This window comes from Petaurus breviceps, unplaced genomic scaffold (genome assembly GCF_028583685.1).
Source record: "Petaurus breviceps papuanus isolate PSGF00001 unplaced genomic scaffold, PetGlider_PUasm1.0 221, whole genome shotgun sequence".
Taxonomy (NCBI): domain Eukaryota; kingdom Metazoa; phylum Chordata; class Mammalia; order Diprotodontia; family Petauridae; genus Petaurus; species Petaurus breviceps.
Window position 1 is genome coordinate 5348849 of NW_027185877.1, and position 19168 is coordinate 5368016.

At 38.4% G+C, this 19168-nt stretch overlaps 1 pseudogene; it reads right to left on the reverse strand.

The window, feature by feature from the left end:
- LOC138166331 (vesicle-associated membrane protein 4-like) overlaps positions 1-18846 on the reverse strand; it is a 35923-nt pseudogene extending 17077 nt beyond the window's left edge.
- Positions 18847-19168: the final 322 nt, after the last annotated feature.

Sequence of the window (19168 nt, forward strand, 5' to 3'; positions counted from 1 at the left end):
TTGACAGATGAGGAAACTGAGGCAAATAGGGTCAAGTGACTTGCCCAGGGTCACATAGTGCCTTAGGTCCAGATTTGAACTCATGAAGATTATTCTTCCTGACTCCAAGGCCAGTGCTCCTTCGACTGCACCACCTAGCGGTAACAACAACAAAACCATGTTAGTATATGTAACACATATATACATATACTTATATATATATATATGTATATTTGTATATGGTAACTGGGTTTATGACATCACATACACATATTTGTGAACCACAAAACTCTTTAATTGGGCCTGTGATAAGAGATAAGGGAGGGAGGGAAGGAGAGACAGAGAGGAGGGATGGATGGGTGGATGGATATGTTCATGTGTACTCTTAAACTCAGAGTTGTTTTATCAAATGAGATTTCACAAATAAAGTATTTCTGCATCCTAAAAGTTCTGTATAAATATCAAGCGAACAAGCTTTATTAAGTACATACTATGTTAGCAATTGCTTTGATTATTTTCACCTTGTTTATGTAATATAATTCAGATAGCAATAGCCCTAGAACAGGTTGCTTTCCTACCCATTGAGTTTAATATTCCATGTTCTATTGCACAGGAAGATGAAAATTTTTGCACTTGAATAAAAGTATTGGGATAAAATTTCATTTTCTGTAGGCTCAATGAAAATATCTTTGGAACAACTCTAGCAGCAGCCAGAATGATGAGACTGATTGATGTTGTCCTTATCCCACGTGTCTTTAAGTTGAGATAGAACTTTTGATGATGATCATGTTGATGATGCCCCAGAAGGAAGAAAATGTGTCAGTGGTAGAGGAGTAAAGGGGAAAAATATGAGAACAAAATGTGTCACATAGATATGTGTGTATGGACATGTGTACACACAAACACACTGTGTCTATATACACATTTAGGCATGCATATGTTATTATGTATATACACACATGTATGTACATGTGGAGCCAGTCTTCAGTAAAAAGAATGAAGTGGGCATATGTTGAGATATTCAGTACCCCTTCTTGAATATTTTTCTACTCCCATATCCATTGTTTTTCATATAATGATTGAATTTGAAAGCTGAAAGTGACCTGTTGGACAATGTAATTCAACCCACACCTTTCAAATGAGTACAATCACCCCAGAAGTGATCATTTATCATTTGCCTTAAGATATCTAGTAAGAGGGAAACTACTACCTTCTGAGGCATCTCATTCCACATTTAGGTTCCTCCTTTTCCCCATAATTAGACAGTAAAAGTATTAAACAACAACAACAACAACTTCTTCAGATTCTGAACATCTCTTTGCATCTATACCTAATAAACATTGAATGAGTACCTGGCCAAATCCTGTCGAAAGTAGGAATTTTGAAGAACTTAAGTTTGTATATAGCTTTATATATTTTGTGGTTGTCTATAAATGCAGAATAAAGTAGGAAACTGAGACAATTCAGGAATGGAAGGGGAAGGGATAAGCATTTATATAGAGTCTACTGTGTGCTAGGCATTGTACTAAGTATTTTATAAATATCGTGTCTTTAAATCTTCACAAAACCTTGTGAGGTAGGTACTATTATTATCTTCTTTTTACCATTGAGGAAACAGAGGCAAGCAGAGGTTTAATATCTTACCAGAGTCATAACTAGTCAGAGTCTGAAATAATATTTGAATAGAGGTATTCCTCACTCCAGGCCAGTACTCTATCTACCAGGCAACCTAGTTGTTTAACTTGCAAAATTCAAGACCAAACAATGCCACTTTTGCTTTAATACATAAAATGAGTGCATTGGACTAAGTGAATGACTCTAAACCTTATATATTATATATATTTAGCTACACACACACACACACACACATATATATATAATATTATAATTACCTATAGTTACCTGGCTGTGATAGCCCCCTAATCTGGAGTGCAGACCCCTATCCCCAAGGGTCAGTTTGCCAGGTCATTGCTTTTAGACTTTATCCATACTTGGATGTTTGGATATAGCCTAAGAGAAACAATTCTACAGATATTCTTAAGTGGCTTTTTGCCTCACTTGGGTTCTTGTCAAGAGAGTGGAGCTAAGTGCTGCTTCTCTTTCTTCCTGGCAAATTATCAAAGAAACAGCAGGTAAACAAACCACTCATCGGGCAAGTGGGCTTAGTTCCCTAAGTCTGAGTCCCCAACAGAGCATTAGTTACTGAAACAGCCCTGCAGGAGGTGGGGAGGAATGGGGGGAATGGGCTCCTGCCGACCAGGTACATGAAAGCTGTTCCCTGGAAGCTATTCTTTCCATCACAATGAGCACCTCCCCATGCTAAGGCCGGATGAACTCTGATTTCCAACTGTCCCTTTATTAGTGACTCAGTCTCTCTTTGGAAATGCATTTTTTTCAGTATATGGATGTCTGTCTCTGACTGTGTATAGGTATGCTTCTGTCTCAAAAGCCTAGAATGTAATCTTGTTGATTTCACATCTCTAGCCTCCTTTGCATCCACCCTCTTGTCTCTTACTCACATGGCAATCACCCTGATACTGTCCTTCATACTCGTTCACCTGGACTACTTACAGCAGCCTGCTATTTTGTCTTCTTAGACTCAGTTGATCCTCCATACAGCTGCCAAAGAGATATTCCTAAAGTTCAGGACCAACCACATCAGACCTATGCTCAAAAAGCCTCCATCACTTCCCTATTGCCATTATGATAAAGCCAAACTCCCCTGTTAGGCATTTAATACCGCTGTTCTTCTTTCTCTAGGCCCAGTACTCTATCTACTGGGCAACCCAGTTGCTTAACTTGCACAATTCAAAACCCAAACTCCACTTTTGCTTCAATACATAAAATGAGTGCATTGGACTAAGTGAATAGCTCTAAACCTTGGATTCTATAATTACCTGGCTGTGGTAGCCTCCTAATCTGTGGTACAGACACCTACCCCTAAGTATGAGTTTGTCAGGTCATTGCTTTTAGACTTTATCTATACTTGGGTATGGATAAAGCTATCTTTTCAGGCTGATTCCATATTACTTCTCATATACTCTAAACTCAAGTAAGGATGGCCTACTTGCTTGTCTCCCTTTTTGTTCCTTTTCATAGACTGTTCCTCATATCTGGAGTACTTTGAGTCACCTACCTCCAATTCTTATAACATGACTCCCTTCAAAGCTCTAATTTAGTGTTATCTCCTTCAAGAAGTTTTTCTCAATTCCCTAAGATTCTTATTCCCCCTCCCAATAACTGCATTTCTTTGGTTACACCCTACATTAAATTAACAAAGAATATATTGTAATGCCTGTTAGAACATGAGCTTCCTGAGAGAATGACTGTGTAATTTTTGTATTTGCTTCCCCAGTGTTTATCACATTGTCTGGTAGAGTGTTTATTTCTTTTTTCAATTTAATACAATATTTTATTTTTCCTCCTGATTGTGTGTTAAAACAATTTTTAAAATGATAAAGACATGCTGATTGGCTGACAGCATGAGAGTCATGGTGTCATTGATTTAGCATTGGAAGTGATCTCAGAAGTAATCTAGTGTAATCATCTCTTTTCCCATAGATGAGAGACCTGAGGCCCAGGGTTGAGGAGTGACTGGCTCAAGGTCACTCAGATAATAGATTATAAAGTCAGATCTGAACACAAGTTCTCTGATTTCAAGTTTTGTAATCTTTTCTCTATAAGGTGCTGAAGCCTAGAAAAGATAAGAATGGTATGGGAGGAAACTATGAAGATGTCAGACCATGGAAGATGTTGGTTGTCTGAGTTTACCAGGTAAGATTTTTTGTGCCTATCCTATCATTTTAACAAATTATCATTTTAATTCATTGAACCCTTCAAGATCCACTCAAAAATATTTCTGGAGGTGAGTAAAAAGTCAGTTTCTTTGTTGTTTTGCTGTTTAAAGCAGTTTATAAACAAAAGAGCACACACAATTTCCACAGTCCTAAAAATCCCAGAGGATAGTAATAGAGCAAAGAGAGGAAGTTCAAAATAAGGAAATTTAAACCTAAAGAAAAGAAAAATAGGGGGGTGGAGCCAAGATGGCTGAGTAGAAACAGGACTTCTGGATGGCTATGACTTCCACCTCCTCCAGTCATGTAAGAAATGACTCTAAACAAACTTTAGAGCTACAGAACCCACAAAGTGACAGAGAGAAACAAATCTCCTGCTGAAGGAAGCCCAGCAGGCTTGCGGGTAGGGTCCATCACATCGTGCTGGGAGCAGAACAAAGTCCCAAATGAGCCGTGGTTTTAGCCCCAGAGTAGCCCTGACCAGCAGGCAGCTGGAGCAAACTTCACAAGAGTAAATCACCAGCAGCTATAGTGGTTTCCAGGCTTCTCAATCCACAAATTACAAAGACAAAGTAAAAGTTCAGTGTTGAACTTTGTTGTTAACAGGGAGAGTGCAGTCCAGATGCTGCCCTTGAAGAAAGAAGTGGAGGAGACATGGTAGCTTCTTCCAGGGCTCCTGGCCTGCAGATAGGAGAGGGACCAAGCGACCATTCAGAGGCTAAGCCCTCTTGCTTTGACCTGCTTGGATCCAGATCACAGTCTTGGGTGGTGTTACTGGGGTATGTGACAAATTAGCCAAAGCATGTGGGGGCAGTAGAGAGGGTGCCCATCTAATAGCTCCGGCAGTTCCAAAAACCCCAGTGATTTGGATCATTGCTCTCTCCATTCTGCAAGCAGGGTTCTACCATGGTAAAGAGCTCAGAAGTCAAGTAATTGTCTGCCAATATGAGCAAGGAATGGAAGCACAAACAGATGATAGAATCCTTTTTTTGGGACAAAAATAATCAAGACATGGAGCAGGAGGAAGGCAGCAAACTCAGAACTCCTGCATCAAAAGCCTCCAAGAAAAATGTGAATTGCTTACAGGCCATGGAGGAGCTCAAGAAGGATTTTGAAAATCGAGTAAGAGAAGGGGAAGAAAAATTGGGAAGAGAAATGAAAATGAGACAAGAAAATCAAGAAAAGCAAGTCAACAACCTGCTAAAGGAGAAAAAAAAAACACAATGAAGAAAATAACACCTTAAAAATAGACTAACTCAAATGGCAAAAGAGGCCCCAAAAGCCAATAAGAAGAATGCTTTAAAAAGATGAATTTGTCAGATGGAAAAGGACTTTCAAAAATTCACTCAAGAGAATAATTCCTTCAAAATTAGGTTGGAGCAATTGGAAGCTAATTACTTTATGAGAAATCAAGATATACTATAAAACAGATGCAAACAAATGAAAAAATAGAAGGCAATGTGAAATATCTCATTAGAAAAACCACTTACCTGGAAAACACATCCAGGAGAGAGATTTTAAAAATTATTGGACTACCTGAAAGACATGATCAAAATAAGTCTAGACACCATCTTTCAAGAAATATCAAGCAAAAAAATGGCCCTCATATTCTAGAACCAGGGGGCAAAAAAGAAATTGAAAGAATTCACTAATCACCTCTTGAAAAAAGATTGCAAAAGAAAACTCCTAGGAATATTATAGCTAACTTCCAGAGCTCCTAGGTTAATGAGAAAATACTGCAAGTAGTCAGGAAGAAACAATTTGAGTATTGCAGAAACACAATCAGGATAACACAAGACCTAGCAGCTTCTACATTACTGAATATAAGGACTTGGAATATGATATTCTGTTGGTCAAAGGAGCTAGGATTAAAACCAAGAATCACCTACCCAGCAAAACTGAGTATAATACTACAGTGAAAAATATGGTCATTCAATGAAATAGAGGACTTTCAAGCATTCTTGATGAAAAAACCTGAGCTGAACAGAAAATCTGACTTTCAAATAAAAGAAGCAAGAGAAGAATGAGAAGGTAAACAGGAAAAATAAATCATAAGGAACTTATTAAAGTTGAATTATTTATATTCCTACATGGAAAAATGATTACTATCACTCATAACACTTTTTTAAGTATGAAGATAACTGAAGGGAATATATATGCATACATACATATACATGTATATATAGGATGTATGTGTATATAACTACATATGTGAATGTGGGTATTTGTATGTTCATGTATACATAGACAGAGGGTACAGGATAAGTTGAATATGAAGGAATGATATCTAAAGCCCTGGAGAAGGATTTTCTTGTTGTATGTTTACAGAGATCCTGGGAGAGGGTTTTGCTAATGTTTTCAGGGGTTCTAGGACTGTTCTACAGACAGAGGATGAATTAATGAAGGGACTGGCAATGTATTTTGTGACCTTGCTAAGCCTTGTCTCCCCAGGAACAAAGATTGCTGAGAACTTGCCTCATGTCAAGATGAAGAAAAGATCTCCATTTGGGTATTAAGTGCTGTGCTTAAACTTGATGTAACTCTGGGGTAGATTCAATTGTGAACCAGGGGTGGGGAACTTTTGACCTTTTTGTGCTCTATGGTTGAACAAATGAAAGTACTTTACTTAGATTGGAAACTAATCTCCATTTGAGAAGAGGGGCTTTGGACTAAAGGGGCTTTATAGTCCACTAGAAAAGTGAACTAAATGAAGGTACAGCCTAGGGGTGGAGTAGTATTTAGAACAGGGACTTTGTAATTGATTGAATGATTGGAAGGTCCTGGGGTGGGGTAGTACTTGGAGATTATTTAATCACCCTTAGCTGTATTTTGAATGATCTCATGTTTTGACCTTCTCTGTTCTTGGTTTGTCACTGAATAAAATGGAGAGCACCTATGCTGGTATTCAGAACCTTGGGAAGTTACCTTTCCTTGGCATTACAATACATTATGGTGTAGTCGGCAGGATGTACAAAGCATAGTGCCTCTGTTTGTTCCAGGATCCTTGGCCATTTAGATTGAGATTGTAAGGCTAATGATCCTGGAGGGGTGGAATGTGATAGTAATGGAATAGAAAAGATCCCCCTGTATTGGCTTGGTTTTCAAACTGATTGTGTTAAAACCCAGAGCTTGTTAATCCCACCTGTGGGATGGACTTGTTGATGTGAAAAGAAAGTCCTGAACTGGGAGGAGCTGGTGACTTAGATTTGGAGAGACAAGAGGGAGGCAGAAGAACTTTTTGGAAGCAGCACCTCGTGGAGGCAGAGAGAGAGACTGAGAGAAGTGCTGGGGGCCACTTTGAATTGCCCTGGACTTTTGAGACCTGCCCCCTGAGCTGCCAAGAACTGAGGAGACATGGCTGTTTTGCTGGTACTTTGTCTGTCTGTTTTGATGTTGTTCTGCCAGATTTGTCCACTGGTGAAAGACAGTCCTGTTGAAGAAGTCCTGGAACCTGGCTGTTGGCTAAGAAGCCCTGAGACTGTCCTGCAGACAGAGAGTGACTACTGTCCACTGGTGAAGGACAGTGCTGTTGTTGCAGGGATCTGGGAACCTTTCTGTTGGTTCAGAGCTACTGAGACTGTCCTGCAGACAGAGAGTGACTACTGTCCACTGGTGAAGGACAGTGCTGTTCTTGCAGGGGTCTGGGAACCTTTCTGTTGGTTCAGAAGCCCTGAAGAAGGATTTTCTTGTTGTATGTTTACAGAAATCCTGGGAGAGGGTTTTGCTAATGTTTTCAGGGGTTCTAGGACTGTTCTACAGACAGAGGATGAATTAATGAAGGGACTGGCAATGTATCTTGTGGCCTTGCTAAGCCTTGTCTCCCCAGGAACTAAGATTGCTGAGAACTTGCCTCATGTCAAGATGAAGAAAAGACCTCCATTTGGGTATTATGTGCTGTGCTTAAACTTGATGTAACTCTGGGGTAGATTCAATTGTGATCCAGGAGTGGGGTACTTTTGACCTTTTTGTGCTCTATGGTTGAACAAATGAATGTACTTTACTTAGATTGGAAACTAATCTCCATTTGAGAAGAGGGGCTTTGTGGTGGACTAAATGAAGGTACAGCCTAGGGGTGGAGTAGTATTTAGAACAGGGACTTTGTAATTGACTGAATGAATGTAAGGTACTGGGGTGGGGTAGTACTTGGAGATTATTTAATCACCCTTAGCAAATGCTGTATTTTGAATGATGTCATGTTTTGACCTTCTCTGTTCTTGGTTTGTCACTGAATAAAATGGAGAGCACCTATGCTGGTATTCTGAACCTTGCGAAGTTACCTTTCTTTGGCATTACAATACAGGAGGGAATAACATACACCACTCAATTAGGCATCTTACCCTACAGGTTAATAGGCGGGGTAGGGAATAAGAGGGGGGAGGATACAAGGGAGGGCAGATTGGGGGAGAGGGTAGTTAGAAGCAAACATTTTTGAAAAGGGATAGGGTCCAAGGATACAATAGAATTAAGTGGGGGGCAGAATAGAATGGAGGGAAATATAGTTAGTCTTTCTCAATATAACTACTATGGAAATGATTTGGGCAACTAAACATGTACAATCTATATTGAATTGCTTATCTTCCCAGTGGGGGTATGTGAGGAGAGAAGAAGGGAAAACAAATCTGGAAAAGCTAATGTTTAAAAAATTGTTTTTTTTAGATGCAACTGTGAAAAAAGATATACAGGTACTTGGGTATAGAAACCCATCTTGCCCTCCTGGAAAGTTGGGGGGGGGCGGTAAAGGGGAAGGATATAAGAAAGAACATATTGGGGGAAAGGGTATTCAGTAGGCTTGGTATTTTGGGGTGGGGAGTAGGGGAAAGACAGGGAGAGATAAAATTTTAACTCAGAATCTTGTGGAATTGAATGTTGGAAACTAAAAATTAATAAAGTCTCTCTTAAAAAAAAGAAAATTTACTAGTAATTAGAGCCATCCCTAAAGGGGAATGAGTAGTCTTAGAATGGAAAGGGCTACTTTTTGTAGGTTTTCAAGCAAAAAGTGGACAACCACTTGTTGGGAATGTTAAGGGGGCAGATGAATTGATTTGAAAATATCAGTTGAAGTAATTTCTTTTAAGTAATTTATGATTCTGAGTCCATGAAAACAAACCAACATTTGAGAATCCTCCCCCCACCCCACCACCATTTTTCTTAGTTTAAACTGAGAAAATAATCACAGGAGGATAAAGGGAGAATGAATAAATGAAGAAAATCTGGCACTTGATGATGGCAAAACGTTTTCTTTAGCCAAGTGAGGTCATTGATAATCTTTGTGGGAAAACAGGTATATAAGCAGGAAGTCAGTTGATCAAGTCATTCTGGGAAGCAAATTTTTACTAGGCCAAGAATGTTACCAAACTTAAGTATCTCTTGAACCAGCAATATCATTACTAGGCCTATATCCTCAAAGAAGCTAAAAAAAGGAAAATGATTTATATGTATACATGATTATGGCAACTATTTTTATGGAAAACAAATTTTGAAAACTAAGGGGGTGTTCTCCTAAACAAATCACGATATATGAATATAATGGAATATTATTGTTCCATAAGAAATTATGAAATGGAAAATATTAGAAGAAAAATGTGAAGATTCCTATGAACTGATGCCAGAGAGAAGTGAACAGAACTAGACTAATTTATACAGTGACAACAATGATGTAGGCATTTAGTTGGCACAGTGGATACTGTGCCAGACCTAGAGTTAAGAAGACTCATTTTCATGGGTTTAAATCTGGCCTCAAACACTTCCTAGCTGTGTGACCCTGGGAAAGTCAACCTTAACCTTGTCTGCCTCAATTTCATCATCTGTAAAATGAAGAGAAGGAAATGGCAAACTACTCCAGTATCTTTGCCAAGAAAACCCAAAATGGCATCACAGAGAGTTGGAAAGGGCTGCAATGACTGAACAACAACAAATAGCAATCCAAAGGGGGAAAAACAGCTTTCAGAGATGTTAGAACTCTGATTAGTGTGATGATAAACCAGGAGTGCGAAAGAATAAAGATGAAACATGCCTCTCATCTCCTCACAGAGAGGCAATGAACATGAAATACAGAAAGTATTTTACATGCATTTTCAGACTTGGCTAAGGTGGGAATTTGTTTTGTTGGGGTATGTAGTGAAGAATTGAAGGCTTTATTTTTCATTTAATAAAAAATTTCCCATTGAGGGTAGTGGGAGGAATATATTAATAAAATATTTTTTAAAATAAAGTAACGAAATCTAGGGGAAAGCATATTCCTTATTGATGCTGCTTAGATTCTGCAGACCTCATAATACATGGAACAGAAGACCCCCTTCACCTTCAAATCTTTATTTCCTCTTCATAAATCATTAACTTCGACTTTTGATTGCAGCTCCTCAACTTTTTGCTTCCACTCTTTCCTTTGCTCAACCCTTGTCTGAGTGTCCATTGACCTTTTTACTTCTATGTACTGACCCTTTGAAGAATTAAAAAAATAATATTTTATAAATGAGAAATGCAGATACAGATCGTTTCTGAGTTTGTTGTTACTGATTTTGCATTTGGCTGTATTTAGTCTTTTGTGAGGCCTGGGAAAGTTTAGGGAACTGTGTAATGTAATGCCAAGGAAAGGCAACTTCCCAAGGTTCAAAATACCAGCATAGGTGCTCTCCATTTTATTCAGTGACAAACCAAGGACAGAGAAGATCAAAACATGATATCATTCAAAATACAGCATTTACTAAGTGTGATTAAATAATCTCCAAGTACTACCCCACCCCAGGACCTTACATTCATTCAATCAATTACAAAGTCCCTGTTCTAAATACTACTCCACCCCTAGGCTGTATCTTCATTTAGTCCATCACAAAGCCCCTCTTCTCAATGGAGATTAGTTTCCAATCATAAGTAAAGTACATTCATTTGTTCAATCATAGAACACAAAAAGGTCAAAAGTTCCCCACCCCTAGATCACAATTGAATCTACCCCAGAGTTACAACAAACTTAAACACAGCACTTAATACCCAAATGGAGGTCTTTTCTTCATCTTGACATGAGGCAAGTTCTCAGCAACCTTTGTTCCTGGGGAGACGAGGCTTAGCAAGGCCACAAGATACATTGCCAGTCTCTTCATTAATTCATTCTCTGTCTGCAGAACAGTCCTAGGACCCCTGAAAACATTAGCAAAACCCTCTCCCAGGATTTCTGTAAACATACAACAAGAAAATTCTTCAGGGCTTCTGAACCAACAGAAAGGTTCCCAGACTCCTGCAACAACAGCACTGTCCTTCACCAGTGGACAGTATTCACTCTCTGTCTGCAGGACAGTCTCAGTAGCTCTGAACCAACAGAAAGGTTCCCAGACCCCTGCAACAACAGCACTGGCCTTCACCAGTGGACAGTATTCACTCTCTGTCTGCAGGACAGTCTCAGTAGCTCTTAGCCAACAGCCAGGTTCCAGGACTTCTTCGACAACAGGACTGTCTCTCACCAGTGGACAAATCTGGCAAAACACCATCAAAACAGACAGACAAAGTACCAGCAAAACAGCCATGTCTCCTCAGTCCTTGGCAGCTCTGGGGGCAGGTCCAGGGCAATTCAAAGTGGCCCTCAGCAATCCTCTCAGTCTCTCTCTGCCTCCACGAGGGTGCTGCTTCCAAAAAGTTCTTCTGCCTCTCTCATGTCTCTCCAAATCTACATCACCAGCTCCTCCCAGTTCAGGACTCTCTTTTTACGTCAACAAGTCCATCCCACAGGTGGAATCAACAAGCTCTGGGTTTTAACACAATCAAACCAAAAACCAAGCCAATACAGGGGGATTTTTATATTCCATTACTATCACAAACTGCCAGTTTCTCATAAAATAGAAGTATTTTCTAGAGTTGTTGGGCAAGTGGTTGAAAAGAGAGGGGGAAATGGGTATACAGATGTCTTTTTTTTCCCCTTGGAATTGGACTAGATTGGGAAACAAGGTGTCTGACAATAGGGCAACAGCTTGGGGCAGTGATAGTGTTTTTCTAGCGTCCTCCCTCCCAAGAAGGAGACTTGGTCATATGTGTAGACAAGAAGGGATGAACCAAATTATAAGGATTGAAAGAAGTTTATAGAGCTATAAAATTGTGGGAACAATTTGTTAGAGAATTGGACAGATGATGTCAAGCTTACATACAGAAGTGCTGGCTTGGGTAAGGAGAAGAGTTACCTCTTCATAAGAAACTAAAGCAGGAGAGAAGAAAACAATGCATGTCCTTCAAGGGTATTGTCATGTGAAGAGAGAAGAAGTTTCCTGTGAATTGTAAATACATTGAATATTTTCTTAATGTATGATAATGTCCTTAGATAACAGAGATGGAGGAATAGATGATGTGGAAAATAAGGCAAGGCAAAGGAAGGGAAGGCAAAGAGAAAGCCAGGGGAGAGGTTCAGAACAGCCTCTGTGGGGAGTGCAACAAATCCATGAATAAGAATTATTGAGTGCTTACCATATGAAAGGTTCTGTGTATACAAAGACAGAGATGAAACAGTCCTTCCCCCTCATGGAGTTTAAATTCTATGAAGGAGACGACATATATAAGTAGAAATGTATACAAAAATTTATGCAAAATAAATATGAGGTAAATTTTGAGTTGGAAGGACAGAAGCAGCTAAGGGAGTAAGGAAAGACTGCAACCTTACACCAATCCTATGAGCTAGCCACTACAAGTGTGTAGGGTTGATTATAGGAGTTTATTAAGTGAACCTGGTCGATATAAGCCTTTGGCTTTTGGCTGTGGGCCATAAGCTACAAAAGTATTTTACCCTCATTTTCTAAATGAGGTAAATTGAGTCTCAGGGAGGCTGCCCATGGCCTCAAAGCTGCTACAGATACAAGCTCCCGATACTTCGTATCCAGTTCTATTTCAACCTCACTAGGTTATAGATGTCTTTGTCTTAGTTCCACTGCACAGAATTTAAAAAATCATTTGGCAGTAATCAACAACTATAATTGCCACAATGATTTGGGCACACACGGGGGCTGTGGAACAAATTATTTCCACTGACTAAGTACCTACTGCTGTTTATCAAGTTTCCAAGAAACATGCACTAATTCATTTCATCTACATAAATCCCCCTGCAGTACCTTCTTTATCATACTCTTACATAATGAATAGATACTCTAACATTTTCCAACTCTTTTCTGTTAGCATACTTATTTCACACTTAAGCTTCCCTCATTCCTTTATTAATTTCATTTTTCCCCCTTTCAGGTACAGCTTTTTTTTTTATCAATTTATCACAAGAACAGTGAGTGTTGGAATCAATCAAAATGGGAAAAATTTAATTTCCTTTGCTGTGAATGAAGTCCAACCCTTATCACCCATTGTGTAATGTGGCTGCCTTCATTATGAAGAGCTAAATCAAAAGCAGTGACACTGGCCCCCTGCAGATGTCTAACTGTAGCACCAGAAAAATTTCTGAAAAATTAATTCATACATTACACACACACACACACACACACACATACACACACACACACACAGACACACAACACTTCATGAAGGAGCCTATTGAATAAAAAATATTTTTAGAAAAGGGAATATCTCTTTTCATGAACTTTCCTTAATGTTATCTCCTTTATCTTTTGCTTTTGCCCAAAATTTAGCATGAACTTTATTGCCTTATTTAAATTAGGGAAAACTAAATACCATTTTTAAAAATTTTCTTACAACAGAATGCTACTCTATTGAATATATGAGGGTTATTTCTATGGATTGTAAATATCCTTTAATTAAGCTGCCTCTCATTTTGTAGATGAGAAAGCTGAAACCCATGATTTAAATGATTTGCTGAAGATCACATAGCTAGTAAGTGGCAAAGCTTGAATTTATTTATTTTTAAAATTGTATTTACTTTTAGTTTACTTCAGTTCCACAAGTTTTGGAGTTCCAAATTTTCTTTCCCTCCCTCTCAAAGTTTGAATTTAAAATAAGACAAGTCTAGACTACAGTCCAGGTTTACACTCACTACAAAATTGACATTCTTGTAGATGGGAAGATATATGATAGGCATGTTAATGGTGATTAGCTTCAGCCTTGCCAAAGAGCTGTTAAACTTTAGATAGTGAAATGGACAGATGATGGATAATAATCTTTTGCTTTAGAGAAGAAGAAGGACAATTATAAGCTAGAGAAAATCCAGATGATGACAACCAGAGTGGTAAAGGGATTTGGGTCAAACAATTAATCATAAATCATGTATTAGATACTTTTTTATATGCTTGTCTCTCTGCATGTCTTAAGAAGATAAGTTCAAGGAATTGGGTATGTTCAACTTGGAGCTAGACTTAGAGAGAGTCTGTTAGTTATGTTCAAGTAGTTGAAGAATTGTCATGTGGAGGAGGGGTGTTACTTGTTTTGTTTAACCACAAAGGGAATAAATAGTAGCAATTGGTGAGAATTGCTAAGAGGTAAATTTTGGTTTTAAATGAGGAAGGAAAAGCCAAATAGAGATATCCAAAGGGTGGGTTTAAATGTCTTAAGAAGTGATGAGTTCCCTCTTCTTAGAAGTCTTTGATCAGAGCATGATTGACCAATTTTAAGATAGATGATATTGGGGGCTTATTTTGGATATGCACTGGACTGAATGGCTTCTGAGTTTCCTTCTAACTTTTGTTTAATGTGTTTCTGAGTAGTATGACTTCATGAGGGAGAAAGAAGCAGTAGAGAGCAAAACATTTCAAAAAAGGAATGGTAAGAGATCCAACTAAGTAATCATGAAGGCATTTCAGAGGGAAAATGGAAGGAGTCCAGCAAACAGAAGTAAAATGGAAAAGATATGCAAAGATCAGTTGTTTTCAGCATTAGGAACAGTAGAATCATGACACTTGAATCCTACCATCTCATTCGCAGATGTTGACATGAAAGGTAGAAATAGCTCTAAAGGGAATAAAGATTGAAAAATCAGCAGGATTCAACTTCCTTCATAAAGAAAGGATCTATAGTGGTAGAAACATAGTGCACAAGTCTCAGAAGCCATGCAGTCCAGCACATATTAAAATCCATCTTTATTATTTACCTACTATATGAATTGTTGGGGATACAAAGAAGGCAAAAATATAGCACCTGCTCTCAAGTAGCTCACAGTATAATAGGGGAGAAAACTTTGAAATAACGAAGTACAACAAAGATATATACAAGATAAATTTGATTTAACCTCAGAGGGAAGGCACTAAGGGGAACTGGGGGAAAAAATCTTCCTGAAGAATGTGGAACTTCAGTTGAGACTTGAAGGAAGTCAAAGGATCCAGCACAAGGAGACAAAGACAGAGAAATTTCCTGGCTTGGGGGACATTCAGGGACCATGTCCAGATTCAGGAAAGGGAGTGTCTTGTGGGAGTAGCAATTGAGAGACATTTTTACTGGAGTTCAAAGTAAATGGGAGCATAAGAAAATATAAAGAAGTGAGAAGTATAAGGGGACTGGAAAGGTAGGAAAAAGTCACATCATGAAGGCCTTTAAAAGATGAACAGAAGATTTTGTATTTATTTCTGACACAAATAGGGAACAATTTTAATTTGTGAAATAGGAAGGTGACATGATCAGACCTGTAATTTGGGAAGATCAATGTGATAGGAGGGTGGAGTATGGATTAGAGTGAGGAGATATCTAAACACAGGGAGAAAAGAGAAAGACACTGAAAAAGGCTAGGCACAAAATGATGAAGATCTGCACCTAGGTAGTGTGTCAGTGGTAGAGGAAAGATGGGAACATATATGAGAGAAGTTATAAAGGTAGGAATTTGTAACAGATTGGACATGGGGGAGGGAGAGAAGGAGGAGTCAAAGATGACCTCCAGCTTTCAAGCCTGTGTTATAGGAGGATAGGGATACCCTCAATAATAATAAGGAAATCAAGGAGTGTTGGGGAGGGAAGATAATCCATTTTGAGATATGTTGAATTTAAATTAAGATGTATGTGAAATATATCAATAGAAAGTTAGAGTTTATGAAACGGCAAACAGGAATGTGCTTAGAGCCTGCTAGACAAGTAGCTCTGGGAGTCATCTGCATAGATATGATAAATGAATGCAAGAGAACCCATCAAATTGCAAAAATAACAAAGAAGAGAACAAAGGTGAGATTCTTGGTGAACACCCACAGAAGGCTGAGGTTATCTGGCTGAAGAATAAGCAAAAGAAACTGAAGAGGGCTTAGGAAATGAATCAAAAGAGATAAGTATCACAAAAACCTAGAGAGAAGGGAGTATCAAGATGATCAATTCTCAAGGCATTTGGAAAAGGGGAAGATACTATAGGAGTGGAAAAAAAATACTTAATACTGGAAAAAGTATACTTAATGAACATTAAGGAGTACCAGGTCATATACCTATACACACACACACACACACACACACACACACACACACTCCTTATGAGACTCATCTGCCTGCAAGCTAGGGAATCCTTAATGATGGCACTAATACAGAAGAAGCATACTTCCATAAGGTATATTCTATAGGAGTACCTATCTTTATTATAGCGCAATTGACTAAAATGTACAACAGTTCATTTTCCTCTGTCCTTATTATTGGTTACGTATTGATTTTGTGGAGCAAAATATCACTTTAAAGGTTCTCTTACAACAAAGTATCTCTCACCCATTCGTCAAAATCATTCAAGATTCTTTGAAAGTTCTGTCAACAAAAAGAGTACTTTTCATAACTCTAACATCATACCGTTATTTCCTTGTATTTGTATACCATATTTTTCAGCCATTCTCCAAATATTGGGCATCCCTTAATTTTCAGTTCTTTACTACCAAAAAAGAAAAGCAATATTTTTTTCTACATTTTGATCCTTTTTTTGTCATTTTTACCAGTCTGATGGGTGAGAGGTGGGATATAAGAATTGCTCTATTTGTATATCTCTAATTATAAGTGACTTGAATTATTTTTCACATAGATATTGGAACTTTCTTTTTCTTCCTTTGAACATTGCCTATTTATATCCTTAGACCATTTATAAATTGCAGAATGACTTACATTCTCATGAATATGAATAATTAAATGATATAGCTTAGAAATAAACAATTTCCTCATTTAAGTGTTTGCTTCTGATTTTAGCATCATTGGTTTTGCTTGTGCCAGAAATAATAGTTGTACATAAAAATGCTCATTCAATGCATTTTTATGTGAAGATGAGCACTGTAAGAGAAGAGGGAACCATAAGGCAATGAGACCAATTATGTTAGTAGTCTGTGAAAGAGATGATAATGAGGGTCTGATGGGGGTAAAGCTGCCTGAGAGAAGAGAATGTAAGAGATATTGTGAAGGTAGTAATGATAAAATTTGAAAACTGATTAGATATAGTGGATGATTGAGTATGATTAGAAGTAAGTCACATATTTGTGAACCTGGGTAACGAGTTAAATTGCTAGCTAAACATAAATATAGAATTTCAGAGGAAAGAAGGCATTTGGGGATGGGAGAAGAGGATGAGAATGGATTCTGCTTTGGACATGTTGAATTTAAGAAGCCTGTGGAATATCCATTTAAACATGTCTAGTAGGCAACTTGTGATGTGTGACCTCTTAAAAGTGAGGAAGCAGTACATTTGAGACATGCCATGTACTCTCATTTTTAAACTTTCTTCCAGTTTGGTATTGAGTTGTTCTAGGAAGGAAATTATCTGATCATATGGAGAAAGCTCATTTGGAAATGACTACCATATCATTAACTAGTAATTTCCAATCTGTTGAAATAAAATGAATTTTTGTGATATTGTTCATGGCTTCTCATGTCCATAGCTCTCCTTTTAATGACAGTAATCATGAAATATAAGAATTAGGATTCTATGCAGATGGCCTCATTTGTTTCTAACCCCTGAGCCATATTTTTGCCATATTTTCCAAAATTCTCTACTATGCTTCTGCACTGAAGTTACCAAGAATTAAAGTAAGGTTTGATTTAATTTGGAAAATTATATTTGGCTATTTGTAGAAATTTTTTAACCTCTTCATTCCCTTGAACAAATAATTGACATAGAAATTGAAATTATCTCCTTGGTTGCCAAGGACACTTGGTTATAAGTGTTCCTTATGAGGACTGCACGATTAACTGATAAAATACCATAGAATGATGTTTATTGCATTTGGATAAACAATAAAAACAGCTTCATCAATGTTTTTAGCTGCCTCTTCAAAGAGGACTTGTGAGCCTTCCTTTTATTTAGCTGCAGTTTTCATTTGTCTCCTTTTTAAAAATCTATATGAGGTTGTCAATGTCAATATGATTTCATTCTTCTACTAAGATATCCACTTACTACTCATTGGACATGTATCTCACATTATAAGAGTAAAATTCATGTTTATGGAAGACTTAAGAATTATTTCTGTGATTCTTAGCACCCACTTTTTTTTGTCTCTAATTATTTATTAAGTGAAAATAGGTCAAAACAATGTTAAACTTTCAACATGAGCCAGTGTGTGCTTTTTCAGGTTCAGATGATCCCATTTGTGGATTACTCAGGTTCCTGCAGGCTTCTCTTAGGTTCTGCTGCTTGCCTTTTTGGCCATCTCAGGGCAAATTAGCACATCAGCAAAACGATAACAGCTACCAGAGCCATGATGGCCTTCATTTTGCATCCACGGCCACCACATTTGTCTGCGAAGCTGTTTAGATCTGTTGCTAAAAGCTGTTGCGTTATCTGATAAGCTTTCTGATTTGTCTTGTAGTCCATCCAATCTCTCTCCTCTTTCAATCACTTTTGTAATATTCTCTTGCATGACATCAGTTATTTCATCCACCTGATTCTGTACATGCTTAATTTTGTCATTCCAAGGTCCAAATTTTGGTCCAGATGGGCTCCTTAGAAAAAAATCCCCTTCTTCATCTGAATCTTCTTCCAAAAGATTTCTGCTTTCACTTTTCAAGGAACCAGTGACATCATCATCATTTAGGTGGCGCTTGAATTTAGGAGGCATCTTTATTATTCAAAAAGCTGTTTTCCTTTTCCCAACTTTAAGCGGCAAATATAAACCACCTGGGCGTCCACCGGGAGGCTTCTGGTTGCCCCTCCTAGCCAGGCCAGGCTGGGCCGGGCCGGGCCAGACCAGGCAGAGCTGGGCGGGGGTAGGGAAGGGGAGGAAGGAGGAAGGGGAAGGCGTGGCGCGGGGGGGGGGGGGGGGCGGGGAGAGGGAGAAATGGCTGCGGGCGCGGACCTAGCATCAGGCTGTCGGAACCTCCGCGGCGCACTCGGCCACCCACTTTCATCTTTCCAACCATAGTGACATTGTCAGTGCTGAAGTAGAATGACTAGTTTTATTTTTTCTTTGTTTTAAGAATTTCTAAGGCCAAAGACTTCAGCATCAAGTGACCAACCTACTCTTGACAAGCTTGTCTTCGCCTAACTAAGATGGTTTTCAAAAAGCAGTTGCAGTATGTTTCTGGGACTTTGG